Source organism: Ovis canadensis, chromosome 19, assembly GCF_042477335.2.
Source record: "Ovis canadensis isolate MfBH-ARS-UI-01 breed Bighorn chromosome 19, ARS-UI_OviCan_v2, whole genome shotgun sequence".
NCBI classification, from domain to species: Eukaryota; Metazoa; Chordata; class Mammalia; order Artiodactyla; family Bovidae; genus Ovis; species Ovis canadensis.
This window is the reverse complement of record NC_091263.1, coordinates 47,806,979-47,826,077: the sequence shown is the minus strand read 5'-3', so window position 1 is coordinate 47,826,077 and position 19,099 is coordinate 47,806,979. Positions and strand designations below refer to the sequence as shown.

The window sequence follows — 19,099 nt, the reverse complement described above, 5'->3', positions numbered from 1 at the left end:
AAGTAATAAGTGTATCTCGTATGCTAATGAGATGACTAGTGGCGGGGGATCCCGAGATAGTTTCAGGACAGAAGCTGATCACCAAGACGACCAAGGTACCAGGAAAACCAAGGTATAAGAGGGTTGGAGAGAAGCAGGCTGGAAGTTGTGTTAATCACAAATGGCCAGCAATTTAAATCAATCATGCCTATGTAAGATCAATAAAACCTTCATAGAATGACAGGTTTTTGAGAGCATCTATCTGAGTTGGTGAATGCTTTGCGATGTGGGGAGGTGGCAGTACCTGGAGCAGTTATAGAAGCTCCACTTAAACCTCCCTCCTTCCAACCCCTGACCATACCTTGTCCTGGGCATCCTTTCTATTTGGCTGTTCCTGAGTTGAATCATTTATAGCAAACTAGGAAGCATAAACTGCCTTCCTGAGTTTTGCGAGCCATTCCAGCAAATTATTAAATCAGAGGAGTCACGAGAACCTCTGAAGTTATCACCAAGTCAGGCAAAAGTGCAGGTAGTTTGGCCATCCCATTTGCAACTGTTGTCAGAAATGAGGTCGGTGTTGGAGGACTGAACCCTTCAACCTGTGGGGTCTGCCCTAACTGCCGGTAGTTAGGGTCAGAATTGAATTAAATTGAATTCTTGGATACCAGTTGTTGTTGGGGACTTGGAGAAGTGACGTGAAAAATAACACCACAGACTTCTTTAAATAACTGAAGCCAATACAGTAAAAAAAGAATTTATTAGCACCTTTAAAGAAAGAGCCCAGAGTAAGAGCCAGCAGTGTTGGATCTACACGAGGGCCAGGTCCATCACTCTCTTCTGTCCACTGTTCTCCAGATCAGTTCTGTTCTTCGCTGAATCTCTGAAAAGATCAGCTTGCATCTAGTCCAACAGAAAGTAAGTTTTTTCCCAGTATTTCTCCTTAGCCTTGATTCAGCCTGATTGAACCAACTTTTGGATCACAAGCCCATCTTCAGACTAGTCTCCATGACTGTAGAAGGACTGTGCTGTGTGGCCAGGTCTAGGTCACAGTTCCACCCCTGAAAGCTTTAGTTCACCTGCCCTACACGGACTGCAAATAAGGTGGGAGTAGTCACACCCCAAAGGAAACCTGACATGCTCTTATCAGAAGAAAGAATGAAAAGATAGGCAAGTAAAAACAGTTGGGGTTTGTCTTACTAACTGGCAAATTTTGACATGTCAGTTAAACTTCCTAACCCATAATTTAGTTGTCCTTAAGTTCTTTCCTTCTCTGAACAATCAGATTCTTAAAGACCAAAAGGTACATGTTCATACTTGTTTAGATCTTATGAGTGCAGTTGATTTTTAGGAGATGTCTTTGGTAGCTGAAATCAAATATCAAATGAGGTAGAGATTTTTTACCAGAAATCACCTAACTAATCCCTAAACATTGGAGGAAAAGTGTACCACGTAGTATGAGTTGACAGACATGTAGATTCTCCCCAGAGGTTCCTTTAGATTGTTGATGGAATCCATGCCCTTGCAGTTGTATGACTTCCAACTAGGGACTACTCCCAGTGCTTAAAGGCCATTTGCAATTCTTTACCATGTGGACATTTCCATATATCCTCTCCCAAAGTCAGCATTGGAAGTAGAGTGTCTCTGTGGTTGTTGTATTAATAGTCATTGTTCAGTTGCTAAGTTGTATCTGACTCTTTGCAACCCCGTGGACTGCAGTAAACCAGGTTTTCCTTTCCTTCACTATTTCCCAGAGTTTGCTTAACTCATGTCCAGTGATGTTATCCAACCATCTCATCCTCTGCCATCCCCTTCTCCTTTTGCCTTCAATCTTTCCCAGCATCAGGGTCTTTTCCAGTGAATTAGCTCTTTGCATCAGGCAGCCAAAGTATTGGAGCTTCAGCTTCAACAGCAGTCCTTCCAGTGAATATTTGAGCCTCTTTAATGCATATTAACAAGACTTGATAGAGGTGGGGCTGCAGATACAGACAGAGATACAGATAAAAGATCATTATGGGAATGACATCACATTATCTTAGCCGTATCTATAACCTACTCACAGAAGTGGTATTCTATCACCTTTGCCATACTATATTCCATACGCTGTATTCTAAAAATACCATCCTCACTAAGGGGAGAGCCTTAGACAGAGCGCAAAGAGGGGACCACTCTAGAGTCTGTCACAGGCCTCATCCTTACGTATTTGCTCACCCTATTCTTTGAACCTGAAGTGTCTATCTCCTATCACCACAAGAACAAATACTCCTTGAAGGACCAAAGACCTGAATCAAATCCTTTTACTTCAGCAAGTCTTACTCAATCCATTAGGATGAAGATAGTATCTTGTAATCCTTCAGACACTCCAGTAATGGAAAGAGTCTTCCCTCTCAAGGCTCTTACTACTTTCTACTTTGAATTATGCATTTTTATTTTCTCTCTGTCTTAGGTCTCTGACTAGATCTTTGAAGTTAAGGGTACTTTATTTCGTTTTCTCATATATTTCTTAAAGCATTTATCAAAAATTGTAACATGTACCAATATATCAGAACTACATTTTGTTGCAAGTAATGGGACTCTCATCTGGGTGGTAGGTTAAGCAAACTGGTAAGCATTTATTTTTTCTCATTCAATAGAAAATCTGGAGGCTTGTTTGGTGACTTGGCTTCAGTTGCTTAACACTCTCCAGGTTAAAGTCTCTACGATTTTCTTAACCTCATCTTTGACCTTCCTTTCTCTCATTGGCACAAAACAGCTGCTATATTTCCAGCTGTCTAGCCTTCATTTCAGATAGAAAGAAGCAAAAAATAGTAAAGAGGAAGGGGCAGGTGTTACGTAAGGAAAGCAAAGTCTTCCTAGGTATACTTGGCAAATTTGCGTATATAACCCATTGACAAGAACTATGTCACGTGTCCATCATAGTTATAAGAACAGAAAAATAGTTTTGAATGCATGAGTATATGGTCCTCTGATCAAAACTGTTGTTTTAGCTCTATGAAAAAGAAGACAGTAAGTATTGCGTGACCTAACAGGGGAAGTAGAGGAAGTTTTCCCTCAGGAGGTGGCACTGAGATAGAGGTCAGTTTTGGAAGCTGTCTTAGAGTACTGCATGTAGCAAGTGTATAGAAAAGAAGAAATTACAATTGTGGAGAATCTTCTTAATATCTTTGGTATAAGTCAGCTTCATGACTCTCTGTGGTAGAATATATAATTCAAACTAAAAAATAAAGCATGTTCTGCCCAAAGTTAGCTGCCAGCTTCAGGCAGAGCTGTATCAAGTAGCAGTAACAATAATGCCAGGAAGCACTCCATTTTTCCACTTGGCTTCCCTCTTTGTTGATTCCATTCATTTGCACTCTTATATGTCATGGTACTAAGATAGTGGCAAACTCCTGATTTACATCTTTTCACTAGAAAGACTTCCAGAAAAAAATATTTTCCCAAGAATGAATAGTTTATGGTTGGATCTCATTGTGTACAGCTTGAGTTGGGACTGGAGCAATCACTTGGTCACTAGAGAATTCATAATCCACTTAGTTAGTTTTGAGTCTTTGCACTCTTCTGGATCAGGGGTAGAACCAACAACTTCAAAACTCTATGAGCTAACATTGGAGAAGAGGCCTTTGACTCCCTAAGGAAAACAAAGAAGCAAGTACCAGTAGAAGTAGCAGAATTTGCTGGGCAGATAAAAAGAATAGAGACTTTTCTAGTCTGTAGTAGTATTCTATTTTCTGTTCTCTGTAGAAGAACAGAGAAACTTCTTTTTGGAGAAAGTTTCCCCAATGGCTCAGTGGGTAAAGAATCTGTCTGCAGTGCAGGAGACACAGGAGAAGCATGTTCAATCCTTGGGTCAGGAAGATCCCCTGGAGGTGAAAATGGCAACCCATTCCAGTATTCTTGCTGGAAAATTCCATGGACAGAGGAGCCTGGTGGGCTACAGTCCATGGGGTCTCAAAGAATTGGACATGATTGAGTCGGACACAAATAACACTTCACTTGCACAAAGTAGAAATGACTAATGGCATTAGTGACTGCCACAGTTAATAATAGCAATACTAAAAACAAACACTTTTTTTAAAAATTATACTCACCCATTCAAACTCATTCTACTTTCTCAGAAATCTGAGAATTAATCCAGCCTGCTTTACGTAAACCAGAAGGCAAAAGTGACTGTATGTTTTTAGATTAGTTGAGTATGAGATTTCCAGAGAGCAGGGTTTCAGTAGGACTAATACCCTTCCCTCAGTCACCAAATCCACACTGAATGCCCTGGTGCTCATGTACTCACATAAACATGCCTCCCTTTGTGCTGAGCTGGTGGAGCAGGTCAATTAAGTGAAGCTCATTTCAAGTGCAGATGGTCCCGTGTAGCTTCATGTCTGCCTGGTGGCCAGACTAAGTGATTTTAGATGGCCTCAGACTCCTGATCACATCCATGCAGCCAGGAAGGAAAGGAAACCTTGTTTATCATCTTGATAAACCGTCCCTTTCAATGCCTCCAGACGCTTTATGTAACTCGGTAGAGTCAAATACTATTAAATTGTCATCACTGTCAAAAAGAGAAGTAATAAGTTTTTCTACCTGAGTCATAGTTAATGACTTCTACAATGTGTAACACAAATCAGAGTTTCTGTTTGCCTTCTTTTCCCCTAAATGTGTGTTTTCTGATCTTGCTGACTGTGGAGGAGAGGCACAGTCTCATGATATGAAGAAATATATACTTTTGTGATTACCTCTCAGCTACACCAATAAAACACCAAGATGACAAGGGCCAGATCCTTGGCTGGAATGAGATATGTGCACAGAGGAGGAAGCTGAGCGGCTATATCTCATTCCCGTTCTTCATGGATGGCATCGATTTGAAAGACCGTATTTCATGGGTAAAAGCCTTGGAATGGTTCCACCTTAGTTATCACTAAACATATTTACAGAAGCAAATTTAAGGTCTCTTAAGGGGGTAATACACCATTTTTATTCTCATCATCTTAAAGAATAATGCATGAGTCAGATTAGGCTGTATTAAACTGCAATAACAAACAACCCGCAACTCTCATTGGCTTAAAACAATGAAGGTTTATTTCTTGATCAAGCAATATGCCCTTTGTGGTTCCTCAGTGAGGCTGTGTTTGGAGGTGTCACCCAGGAACTGGAACTGCTGGAGAAGCCAATATCCAAAATAGGGGTGGACACACTATAGTCCATAGACCAAATCTGGCCCAACATTTGTTATGTTTTGTTTTGTTTTGTTTTATATAGCTTATGAGCTAAGAATGATTTCTACCTTTTTCAATGGCTGGAAAAAATCAAAAGAGGAATATTTTATGACCTCTAAAAAATTACGTGATATTCAAGTTTCACTTTCCATACATAAAATTTTATTTATGCACAGCCATACTTTTTATTTATGTTTTGTTCACGGTTGTGTTTCAACTGCAGAGTTTGGTAATTGCCACGATCAGATGGCCAACAATACTAAAAACATTTTTGACCTGAGACCTTTATAGAAAAATTGGCTGATCCCTGATCTAAAACACTGCTGGTTACTACACCAACAAGAAGAGAGCTCCAGAGTCTTCCACAAGGAATTAAAAGCTTGGTATGAAAGTGATGGGCTTCCCTGAAGGCTCAGCAGTAAGGAATCTTCCTGCCAGTGCAGGAGACGCATGTTCGATCCCTGGCTCAGGAAGATCCCCTAGAGAAGGAAATGGCAACCCACTCCAGTATTCTTGCCTGGGAAATCCCAAGGACAGAGGAGCCTGGTCGGCTACAGTCCATGGGGTTGCAAAGATCAGACACAACTTCGCAACTAAACAATATCATGAAAATGACAGATCACTTCCTTTAATACAGAAATACTCAAATGGCCCCACCTCCCACAAGGGGACTGGGAACTACCCTAAACCTAGGGGGAGGAGAGCCAGAGATAGTCATTCAGAAGTGCTGATGGTTACAACAGCTAAAATTAAAAATAGCAAGACTATTAACAGCAAACACTTGTATGGTTCTTATACTTCAAGCATACTTCAAGTGCCTCATTGATCCTCACATCTCCCTAATCATGAAAGTATTATTTTCCCCCATTTTACAGATGAGGAAACTAACAATAGAAAGCATAAATTATCTTCCTGACGTAATACAGATCCCAAAGGGTGGAGGCAGCATTTAAATCCCATCAATATGGCTCTAAAATACAATCTCAAATGCTATTGTCTTAAATATCCTACTACATGTGGATCCTTTAGGTCTAAGAAAAGTCCCAGCCATTGATAATGTAGAGACCACTTCTTCACAAAACCATTATAGAGTTCAGTGTGTGTGTGTGTTAATCGTTCAGTCATGTCTGACTCTTTGTGACCCCATGGACTGTAGTCCACCAGGCTCCTCTGTCCATGGAATTCTCCAGGCAAGAATACTGGAATGGGTTACCATACCCTTTTCCAGGGGATCTTCCCAACCCAGGCACTGAACCCTGGTCTCCTCCTTTGCAGGCAGATTCTTTACCATTTGAGCAACCAGGGAAACCCATAGGATTCAATAGACATAAGCAAAATGTTAATTTTAGTATTTGTGTAACAGATTTCCTAAAACTTAATAATTCACTTTGGAGTTTGAGAGTAATTAGACCACGCTGTTGCTGCTGCTAAGTAGCTTCACCATAGATGGAAGTAAAAGCTAATGCCTATGGATTTTCATGTGGTTCTCCTGTGGGTACCACAGAAAGGACTTAGAATTTAAGATCAGTTTAAGACTCAGCAAGAGGACCCAGCAGAGAAAATCAGACCCTAAAATAAAAATGCTTCTTTCAGGGGATGTTATTTTAAAGCCATTTCTCCTTGGATAATCTGAAATTGTATCTTGATCTTCTCGATTTGCTTCTAAGCTAACTCAGGAATATTGTTCCTTGAGTGTGTATTTTTGTTTAGCTGGAAGAAAATATGTCATAAAATAGTTATGATTTAGAGATAATAGATTCTGAGCCATTGCATTGCCTGCTGCCCTTCTATGTTTTGATAATGGAGTTTGTGTATTGTCATTACTCATGTTCCTTTTAATATCCATACACTTACCCATGGAGACTAATAGAAGAATCCCATTTTAAGAGAATTAGTTTTTAAAATTTATTTTTATTTATTTATTTTTGGCTGCCCTAGGTCTTCATTGTTATCGCATGGTTGAGCTTTCTCTAGTTTTGGTGAGCAGGCACTACTCCTCTTGAGGTGCGGGGGCCTCTCATTGCGGTGGCTTCTCTTTTGGAGCACAGGAGCTGGGGTGTGGGCTTCAGTAGTTGCAGCATGCGGGCTCAGTAATTGCCGCTCATGGGCGCTAGAAAGCAGACTCAGTAGTTGTGGTGCAGAGGCTAAGCTGCTCCACGGCAGGTGGGATCCTCCCAAACCAGGGATCAGACTGGTGTCCCTTACATTGCAAAGCAGATTCTTAACCACTAGACCAGCAGAGAAGCCCTCCTTAAGAGAATTTTTTAAAGTTTATCATTGTTACTGGGCTTCCTTCTCAGAGGGTATTCCTGCTGGTATGCCATTAAATAAACATCACAAAGAAACAGAATAAAAATGAATAAAGACTTAAGAGCAGATGAAGCCAGGATGCAAAGCAGAAAGCAGGTAGACCACCCATCATTGCACCAACAGTTCACACATCTGACAGGAGAGTCTTGGAACTTGAAAACTAAAAGCTTCCATTTTCCAACCTTTCGCAATTGTGTCCTTCCATCAAAATTCATGTCACATATAACTGCTTCTGGTAGTGTCTTTGAAATTGGGTTTCATTTTTTACGTGAACAGTAAGAAGAATGTCAGGTCTTATTTATGGTGGACATGCTGTGTGCTGGTCAATGTATTAACAGCTATTTATTATAATCAGTTTGCCTGCACTCACTTAATCCTCATACTCATTTAGTCCTCACAACAACCCTAATAAGTTAATATTATTCACATTTTACAGAAGAGAACCCTGAGACATAGAATAGAAAACAATAGGAAGCTGATTTAGGACTTGAACTTTGGGGGCCTGACTCTATAATATTTTATCCACTTTGCTCTACTGCCTCAGACATGACTGTTTGGCCCAGAATTTTTTTCTTTTTCCTGCATTTGTCTACACTGTATATACCACAGAACCCTGGGACAGAAGAGATGGTAATTTGTTTAATCTCAAGTATAAACAAATCAAGCAGCCATTTTGCCCTCCTTGACCAAGACATGCTTAAAGAGCCATTAGTGTCTCTCTTGTCAATGATTTACAAAGACACTTGGAGCTTCCTTCCAGTCCACTGGGTCAATAAAGCATTTTTAACACAGTCTTAAATATGCATTTCTGACATCCGCTACAATAGATTCCAAGAGAGCTATTTATAAGGCCTTGATCGAGAAGTCCTATAAGAGTGAATATCAAAACACCTGTGCTTCTTCTTACTTTACAGCTTTTAAAGAAAGGAACTATTCGCAATAGAGGGAAAATGCTAGATCCAAATTATCATGTCAATCTTAGCATTCCTTAAGCACATTTTATTCATTTCCTCCAAAAGTTGGCTTCTACTATAAGCAGATATATCCTGGCTTTACCATTAACGAGGACTGAAGTTTCCTTATGGTTACTCTTAATTGTAATTTCATTTTTCAATCATTTTGCTTAGAGTAAAAATCTTTTCCTTTGTACAATTTGGCTCTCCCCCAAACCAAAGTTCCAAGCTGATTTTTCTAGAAGGTGTATTAGGAGGTCAGTTCAGTTCAGTTGCTCAGTCATGTCCGACTCTTTGCAATCCCGTGAATCACAGCAAACCAGGCCTCCCTGTCCATCACCAACTCCTGGAGATCACTCAAACTCACGTCCATCGAGTCAGTGATGCCATCCAGCCATCTCATCCTCTGTCGTCCCCTTCTCCTCCTGCCCCCAATCCCTCCCAGCATCAGAGTCTTTTCCAATGAGTCAACTCTTCGCATGAGGTAGCCAAAGTACTGGAGTTTCAGCTTTAGCATCATTCCTTCCAAAGAACACCCAGGACCGATCTCCTTCAGAATGGACTGGCTGGATCTCCTTGCAGTCCAAGGGACTTTCAAGAGTCTTCTCCAACACCACAGTTCAAAAGCATCAATTCTTCGGCACTCAGCTTTCTTCACAGTCCAACTCTCACATCCATACATGACCACTGGAAAAACCATAGCCTTGACTAGATGGACATTTGTTGGCAAAGTAATGTCTCTGCTTTTCAATATGCTCTCTAGGTTGGTCATAACTTTCCTTCCAAGGAGTAAGCATCTTTTAATTTCATGGCTGCAGTAACCATCTGCAGTGATTTTGGAGCCCCCCAAAATAAAGTCTGCCAGTGTTTCCACTGTTTCCCCATCTATTTCCCATGAAGTGATGGGACCAGATGCCATGATCTTTGTTTTCTGAATGTTGAGCTTTAAGCCAACTTTTTCACTCTCCTCTTTTACTTTCCATCAAGAGGCTTTTTAGTTCTTCTTCACTTTCTGCCATAAGGGTGGTGTCATCTGCATATCTGAGGTTATAGACATTTCTCCCAGCAATGTTGATTCCAGCCTGTGCTTCTTCCAGCCCAGTGTTTCTCATGATGTACTCCGCATAGGAGTTAAATAAGCAGGGTGACAATATACAGCCTTGATGTACTCCTTTTCCTATTTGGAACCAGTCTGTTGTTCCATGACCAGTTCTGTTGTTTCCTGACGTGCATACAGATTTCTCAAGAGGCAGGTCAGGTGGTTTGGTATTCCCATGTCTTTCAGAATTTTCCACAGCTTATTGTGATCCACACAGTCAAAGGCTTTGGCATAGTCAATAAAGCAGTTCTTTGCAAAGGCTACATTTATTATTCAAGTTCATTTTCTGAAAAGACTACATATTGGATACTCAGGAAAAGATCCCTAAAGAGGATTAGTGTGCATCAGTCTTCCATTTTCTCCATTCTCTTCTTCCTCCTTCTTTTTCCTATCTAACACTTTCCTTCTTCCCTCCTCTGCTTTTTTCTTTTCTTTCTTCTTTCCCTCATTCAGTTATTTAATTACTCAGTAACCTAGCAAGTACGAGAATGTCTACACCAGGTACTATGGGCTTTCCAGGCGGTGCAGTGGTAAAGAATCTGCCTGCCAATGCAGGAGACACAAGGTTCATTCCCTGGGTCAGGAAGTTCCCCTGGAGAAGGAAATGGCAACCCACTCTAGTATTCTTGCCTGGAACATTCCATGGACAGAGGAGCCTAGCAGGCTACAGCCCATGGGGTTGCAGAGTTGGACATGACTGGGCCACTAAGCACACACACACACACGTGCACACACACGTGCACACACACATACACACACATGTACACACACACACGTTCCAGACACTAGGGATAAAGAAGTAAGCAAGACGAGCTTCCTGCCGTTATAGAGTAAGTAGCCCAACAGGATGGAGAGGTGATAAACCAGTCATTCCAATTAGGAGACATGGGGGACAAAAGCTAGTCTTTGGGGAAGAGGTTCATTCAGCAAATAATTACAGGCCAGAAATGGACCCAGTAATAAAGTAATGAAATATAAAAGTTGCTGCTCTTATGGAGATAAGAAAAGTGAAATATTCTTTAAAACTGCCAAAATAGTACATTGTAAATATTATTATGGGGTAATTATATGAGATTGTAGGGTCATATAGAAGAGAGATATAACTTACAATCTGATTTGGAGACCACCTAAAGAAGACCTACTACTCAGTGAGTACACAGGAGTCCCTCTCCTCCCAAAATACAGAGTTTAGACTTATATTAACTTAAAAAAAAAAAGATTATTTTCCATCTCAACCTTACATTCTCCCCTAGCACCTTCTTTCCCAGAAAGCTTGGTGTTGTGATCATTTCAAATTGCTTGGCTACGCTTGGTCATGGACATGAAACCATCAACACCAAAATATACTAGTGTCAAATTCTCTGACAGATAAAAAGGATTAGATATTAACAATCTCCCACAAGTGACCATTTTTAAATGGTTGACCCAGTTTGTAGCTCAGATCAATCAGTTTTGTCAGTATGAGCTATTTCTACTAGATGTCCATGGGGGAGAGCGGGGGCAGGGTGGGGGACAAACCATTTAAGATCCCAATCATCAGATTTTTAGCCATCCACCTGCCAATCATTCCTAATCTCATCTTCCCTTTCCATCAAGATATATAATTGTCATCCACAGGGACTCTCTTTCAAAGAAATATTATCCTTAGCAATTTATCTTCTGTTTGTTTCCTCACCAATACAGGGCAAGACAGCGATGCATTGGATTGGGAAGGAGGGATCATTGCTAAGAGCATATTGGGCTTGGAAATTTCTGTAAACTTTTCCACCTCAGAGAGAGTTACTACTGCCAGAAATAATCTTGAAATGCTGCCTTTTTTTTTTTTCCTTTGGGGCTATTAGGAACTTTCTCTTCCTGTTAAAAATAGGTTTTGATAATGCACTCCAAATGCTGACAAATCCAAAAGAAAGAGCAGACAGAAAAAGTGGAGAGCTGCCCTGGGGAGCTTCTCAGCAGGGGACTTGCCCATTGCCTCCTGGGAAACATGGGGTAAAAGAGTGGGAAGCTGGCCTCTGTTTTAAAAATGTGTATTGGAGGGAAAACTAGGAAACTGATGTCCATCTAACATATCTAACTTGTTCAGATTGGCCTGCATTCATCATGTAATTACTGTATTTACCTTCTAATCTGGAAGAACAATAGGGCCCCCTTCTAAGATTAGATTTAGGGTAGACGGCTAATTTCTTATATTTCACCTTAGGTGTCTTTTCTATAGACAAAGCCATGATACAAACCACAAACTAGAAAATCTGAATAGTAAAAACAAATCCCATACTGGCTTGTATTTATGACACATTCTCTGCCAGCAGTGAAAATGTTACTTCACCTCTCTTCTTGGCTGGTCCTACAGATGCTAAGTGAAATCCAGAAAAGAAGCAAGTTTCCAGGTAATCCATAAGCAAGAAAGGAAAGCTCAGTTTTCTGAGCACTTAAATGACTTTGCTTTGAGAGGCCATAGATCATCTCAAAATCATTTTGACTTGGATTGAGATAAAATTTAGAATGGTCTTTGGTGCCAAAGACTGAAAGGCATTTACATGACAAATATTATCATTATGATTTTGCAATAACCTTGATAGTTGGGTTTGAAAGGACAGTTCACTGGGTAATTCTTAACATGCAGATAAAACAGATTTAAAAGAACAATTTTCTAGTTCCCAGAAAGTGTTATGATAAACCTAACTCTTCCTTTTCACAGGAACCAAATCTGGGAATATTTTTATTTTCAGTCTCCTTTTTGAAGTAGCCAGCTAGTGAGGCCAATAGGTAAAGAAAACTATAGTAAAATCCAGAGGGTCTTGAAAAGTTTTATCCATGTGGTTATTATAGAAATCCAGAATTTATTTCTTTTCACAGAATTGGATCAGCCACTCCCTGGTGTCTTGGGCAGATCAAAGTAAATGTGGGCTTCTGATATAGCCAATAAATAATAATAATAATAAAACACGTAGAAATTGAAAATGGGGAGTGTATCTTACCAACTTACTATACAATTCTGTACCAAAGACATCTAAACATCTCAGAAACAGTAAGTTCCTTGTTAAATGATTGTGCAGTAATGCACGACAGACTTGTAATTCACGTTTCATCTTGTTCAATCATCCATCCATCCATCCAGCAAATACTTGTCACTTGACATTAGCTTTTGAGCTACTCATCAGCCGAGTACAATGGTTTTCACTTTTTCCTTAGCAAAGGAATCCCTTTGAAGGATTATACTGAATGTTAAAATAAACATTTAAATAAAACATTGAAGTGCTATACTGAATATTAAAAATAAATTATCAAGAGTTGCTTTCTCCTTTCTTCTAGTGGATGTAACTGAACCCCTTCAGATAATCTGTGAAGTCTCAGGAGGCAAAACTTGAAAAATTCTAATCAAAGGACTGCATATCTGAGCTTTTTCCAAAAAACTAACTTTTTTTTTTTTTTGGTAATTACAAGCCTATGGACCAGGGTTTTGTAGTTAGCATTCTAAAGAAAGATTAGATTTCTACTGAAAGATTACATTTCTCTGATTGACTGTGGCTAGGTCAGTCACAAGCATAAACCTTGGGAATCAGATCTGTGTATGGCAGGGCCCATCAGACATTCTGAATGGCAGGGTCCTGTGGTTCTCTGAGACCCAGTTCTGGTCTCCACATTGGTGTACCAGAGCAGTAGGTGTCACTGAAGCCATAGTTCAACTTGTCAAGATCAGATGAGCTCATTATTTACAGCAACCCCTCTGGCTTCCAGTGTGCAAATCCATCATCCATTAGCCTAAGGAAGATGTGGTCTGGGGTCATTGACTTTATATACAAGGTTTTAATGAAAATGGAGCACTTGTCAATTCCCTGTTCCTTTTCAGAGAAAAGGCAGCATACGTGCCAGGGTGGGACTGGGAAAAGGATACATACATGGGGTCAGAAGATCTAAATTCTGGTCCAGATGCTGACAGGTACTTGCTCAGTAAAATGTGGGTAAGTGTTTAAGCTGCTCTTGATGACACTTGCCTCCTCTGTAAAAGTGAGGGTCATCATGACCTCTTTGGGCTTTTTGAGTATGTAATAAATTGAAGCTTTATACAGAGTCTACCATGATGAGAGTAACGTATTAATAGTAAATAGTCAGTAAATGGTTAACACCTGGAATACTATTATCATTGCCGAGTCTTTTATGGCTATGTCATTTGGCTGCTTTAAGTCTGCATCCTCACTCAAAAAAGTACAGATGACAATAGTCCTATTTCTATCTTTGAACAGTTTTGCAGTTTAAATGAAATATGCATCAAAAGTACTTTTGAAATCCTAACAATAATGTGACGGACAATGTTTAATGAGAAACATCAGGAATCCCTGTCCTTGAGAAAATTGCAGTCTACTGAGAAACATACAAAAAGCGTAATACATAAATAAATTATACACTGTATTTGGTAAGTTACAGGTACCCTGGTGGCTGGGTGTGGGGCAGTGGCTGGCACAGAGCAAAGTGAAATCATGGGTGCTGACTAAAGGAATTACGATTTCAATGAGTGAAAGTCGCTCAGTTGGTTTCAATAGGGTGGTCAAAAGTGTCTCTGATGACATTTGGAAAAGTTATGGAAGAGTTGAGAGTGAGCCAGAGATCCATGGGAAGAGTGTCCTAGGTGTTTCAGTGTTCAACTTGTTGAGGCAGTTTGCTCTTTCGAGCAACACCTCTGTGAACCAGAGCAACCCCCAAGAGGAATCACTCCTGCCACATTCAGCCAGTAGCCTGCAAGGAGACCAGTGGCGCTGGAGCAGAGGGAAGAAGAGAAGGGTGGAGTAAGTGAGGTCAGGACACGGGTATGGGAGGGGTAGGTAGAATGCTTAACCCTGCTAGCCTTCTAAACAAAGTGTCAAACTTCCTTTTGGAAGTTCTTTATCATCAAAGAAAGTCCTGTGACAAGATGCAAAAAATGTGTGAGTTTGGAGTGCAACAGACTTGGGGCACACTTGTGTGACTCTGGGCAGCTTATTCAACTTCCCTTTCATCTGTTAAGTGGCAACAATGCCTTGTATAGTTCCTGGGAGGTTCAGAGTTAATGTAGGTGAAGTGCCAAGGACAGCACCCAAATCAGAGCTCACTAAAGTGTAGTGAGCACGGAGCTGACAGGGAACAGAATTCAGTCATTTGCAACAGTGCTTCCCTGGTGGCTCAGATGGTAAAGAAGCTGCCTGCAATGCAGGAGACCCAGGTTTGATTCCTGGGTTGGGAAGATCCCCTGGAGAAGGAAAGGGCAACCCACTCCAGTAGTCTTGCCTGGAGAATACCCATGGACAGAGGAGCCTGGTGGGCTACAGTCCATGGGGTCTCAAACAGTCAGACATGACTTAGTGATTAAACCATCACCACAACAGGGCAGTGAGAACTGGCTCTGGGCCTCCAGGGGCCACCTCCTTGTCCACATTATCAAACTCAGTCAGTAATTCAGATGATTTGGCTTGTCTGTCACCCTGCTAGCTTGGCTGTAAATGAAACGAGAGCTTTCATATGCTTTGTGCCATTTTCAATCAAAAATGTTGCTCCAATCTTACATTAAAGTTAAGTGGTGACTTTAGAATTAGTGGTATTTTCATGAAGTATAAAACTAGTTATTAGTGACTTGATTGGAGGCATTTGTTGCTGACAATTATAAGCTAAAGTAACATGATTCCAAGTGTTGATGTTAAAGAGTAAACTGTGCCTCTAGCCCTGCTCTTTCATTAACTGTTATCCAGTGATGGGTAGGTGGTGAGACGGAAATACTTTTCTTATCATCCAAGTTCAAGCCTGCTTACTTCCTGCTTAGAATTCTGCAGCAGCCTCTTGTTTCTTTTTCTTTGCCCTCTCTCACCCCTCCTGAATGGGGTCAAAGAGTGGATATGGTGTTGCTCAGGAGCAGTATCCAGGTCATATCTTTCCTAAGCTTCATAATCATGTTGTACCTCATTGCAATGCAGAATCACCCCCAAAGCCTCTCCCTGGTGAGGGAAGTCCTCTTCTGTTCAGTCCTGTTTCAAGTCCTCAGTTCTATCTGTTCCAATATTTAAAATATTGTCCCAGGTATTTAAAATATCTTGACTCTCCTTAGAGATATGGCTAATTCTAGGACTAGGGCAGGAAATAAACACAATGAGGCAGAATGATAACATAGGGCCAGAAAGAAAAGAAGTGCTTCAAAAAAGAAGAGGAAGAAGGCAAATCAACTAGAAAAGCTCATAATGGCCAAATCTGGACCATCTTGATCAACAAAATAAATAGCATAGTATTGGATTATAACTCAAAGGATAAATAAATAACAATGAGCCATGAACTCATACTGGTATGATTAATTCATCGATCAATTAATATAAATAATTTGCTGATGTAAATAATAAATAATTAAGTAAATGGAAGAGAGCAGACCTATATACCTTGTAGAAGGGTTTCCAATAATTGTAATGGATATTGCAACCCCACAGAGATGGAGATGGAGCATAAATAACTCTGCATTCTCCAAGGATGGGCTGTAGTCAGTGACATCCTTCCAAAGAGGACACCATAGAGAGTGGAGAAGGAGTGTAACTTTATGGTAGAGAAATCTGACAAGTACTGAATCAACCATGTGATCAAGATCAACATCAAAAGTGATAAGTCATGTGATGATATGTACTCTTGATTTGATGTCATGAGAATGGTACTGTACCTCGTGGTCCTCCTCAAAAAACACATAACAGTTTAATCATGAGAAAACCATAAGAAAAATCTCATTTGAGGGATATTTTATAAAAAACAAAACCAATAAAAAAACACTGCTCAAAACTGTCCGGGTTCTCAAAAGGAAAGAATGTCTGAGAAACTGTCATAACCAAGAGGAACCTAAAGAGATAAGATAACTAAAATTAATGTGGGATCCTGGAAGTGTCCTAGCATAGAAAAAGACATTAAGCAAAACGTAAGAAAATCTGAATGAAGCCTAGACTTTAGCTAATAACACTGTATCCGTATTTGTTCACTAATTATAACAAGTGTAGCATAGTGATGTTAATCTTAAGGGCCTAAAACTAGGAAATATGTAGTAGACTATGGGATATATGGGAGCTCACTATGCTATCTTCATAAATTTTCTGTCAACCTATGATTAAACATTTGTCAATCCATGTCAACCTATGATTAAACATTTGTTTTAAAATCATGTTCCAACCTCTCACATTAGCAAAATGCTTCCCCTTCATTGTCCCCTGCTGAAGCCCTACCCTTCAACTCAACTTCAGTAGCCTTCCTAATTCTTTAAAAACGGATGGGTGTCGCCTTCCATCTATGTCCAAAGTCAATACTTATCATGTTGATTTTCATTAACTTACTTATTCTTTCATTCATTCAACCAATAGTTATGGATTACTCACACCAGTTATTGACCATAGTGCCGTGGAGGGACAAGCAACAACCTTCACTCTGACCAAGCTTACAGGTTTGTGGTTACAGTTGTGCAAGCAAATGTGTATAGTTCTAAGAGAATGGAAAATGGTGGAGATTAGGAAATGTCTCTAAGGATCTGACCTTTGTAATCAGTCTATGCATTTAATGTGTGAGTGGTGGATGGAGGAATGGAAAGACAGGAAAGGATATTCTGGGAGAAAACCTATTTGAACTTTCCTGAGGCAGAAAGGAGGGCTGCATCCCCAAAGAAATATAACATCAGTGTGACTGGACATTCCCAACATAGGCACCATATATGAACTCAACTATGTGTCAGGCTCAGTGCTAACGTGTGTTACCTTGGTTAATACTTATGTAACTCTGAGACGCAAGGTTATTTTTATTGGTACTTTACAGATATGTGTACTTTATAGATAACAAAACTGAGGGACTTGAACAGTGACAAGAGCTGAGATTCAGGCTAAAACAGGTTTGTGTGAAAGCCCAAACTCTTTCATCCTATTGAGGAAGACACAATTCATCTGCTTAAGTCAGAGGTTTTTGGTTGGTTGTTTTCAGCTGTCTGTTACTATGCGGGCTCTTTCTGCTGGTGCTGAGCAGGGACTGCTCTTCATTGTTGGGTGTGAGCTTCTCGCTGTGATGGCCTCTCTCGTGGTGGAGCGCCAGCTCTGGGCACGCGGGCTTCAGGAGCTGTGTGCGCAGGTGCAGCGGCTGCGGCCTGTGTGCTCTAGAGCGCAGGCTCAGTATTAGTAGTTTTGGTGCTTCACCTGAGTTGCTCCGTGACATGTGGGATCTTCCAGGACCACAGATGGAACCCATGATACCTGCATTGGCAGGCAGATTCTTAACGCCTGCACCACCAGGAAAGTCCAGTCAGAGATTCTTGTGATTGTTCCCATCACATTATACCAGGGTTTCTTGGCACTACTGACATTTGGGTCAGATAATTCTTTGTTGTGGGGTCTGTTCTGTGTACTGTGGGATGTTTAGGGGCATCCCTGGCTTCTACCCACTAGATGTCATTAGCTCTCACCCTCTACCTGGAATGACAATGAAAAATGTCTTCAGACTTTGCCACATTTGATTGACACCGAGGGCGAATAGCAAACAATCCTATCCTCTGCCTCTGCTTGCAAGCCCCTGAGTTACACTGTTTCAGATCGGGATGGAGTTGTGTTTAAATTCTTCCCTTCCTCCTGTCTTCCCTCCCTCTGCTCCTTTTCAGTGTTTCTTAAGTGCCCACCATGTACAGGCTGGATACACATCCTGTGTAGTTTAGAACACAGTAACCTGTAGAAATATTGAGGGCAGGAGGAGAAGGGGCCGACAAGAGGATGAGATGGCTGGATGGCATCACCGACTCGATGGACGTGAGTTTGAGCGCACTCCAGGAGTTAGTGATGGACAGGGAGGCCTGGCGTGCTGCGATTCATGGGGTCTCAAAGAGTCGGACATGACTGAGCTACTGAACTGAACCTGTAGACAGTGGTTGCTTAACAAATGCTTGAGGAATTTCTGCCAACAGAATCCTAAATGCCTAGGTTTCTAAGTGTTATGGACAAATGAGAAACATTCTTCCTGAATGCAAAACTTAACGTTGGTGAAATAAATCCCAAGCTTCTGATCACTTGGAGTACCTCTGATGTCCCTGGAGAACTGGCTTAGCTGGTATCCTTCAGGCTGAAAAGATACACTTGAATTTCACTGGCCTTTAGACAGACCCAGCAGAGCACCTGTTAAGAACCTAGCAGAGAGTGGCATACATTAGGTTGCCAATAAATGCTGAAGAGAGCATGGCTGATCTGTAATAATTAAGGGAAGCTATATGCCTTGGTCTGTAATTTGAGATTCCATTTGAAGCACATAATGATTTTCTTTTTCTATCACTTTTGGGTGAGATCTGGATTGGGGAAATGACTCTTCAACTAGATTTTCTATTCAACTCCCTTGAGAGTGAGTGGGTGCTAGGAGGGAAAGCTCATTTCAGGGCAGTTTTCTTGCCACTGCAGGTTCTATACCACTGGAGTGTCAGTTTCTTGTCATTAGTGGGAGCTCAGAGAATTGTAAACCCAAAGATAATGCAGGGGTGAGCTCTCCAAATGCATTTAAATCTCATAGCATCTTTATTGTGTGTTATCTCCGAGCATTCA

At 40.8% G+C, this 19,099-nt stretch overlaps 1 protein-coding gene across 3 annotated transcripts in view; it reads left to right on the top strand.

Moving 5' to 3' along the window:
* Nucleotides 1-19,099, top strand: part of TAFA1 (TAFA chemokine like family member 1) — a 900,385-nt gene that overhangs the window by 758,157 nt on the left and 123,129 nt on the right. The gene's annotated exons all lie outside the window — the stretch shown is intronic.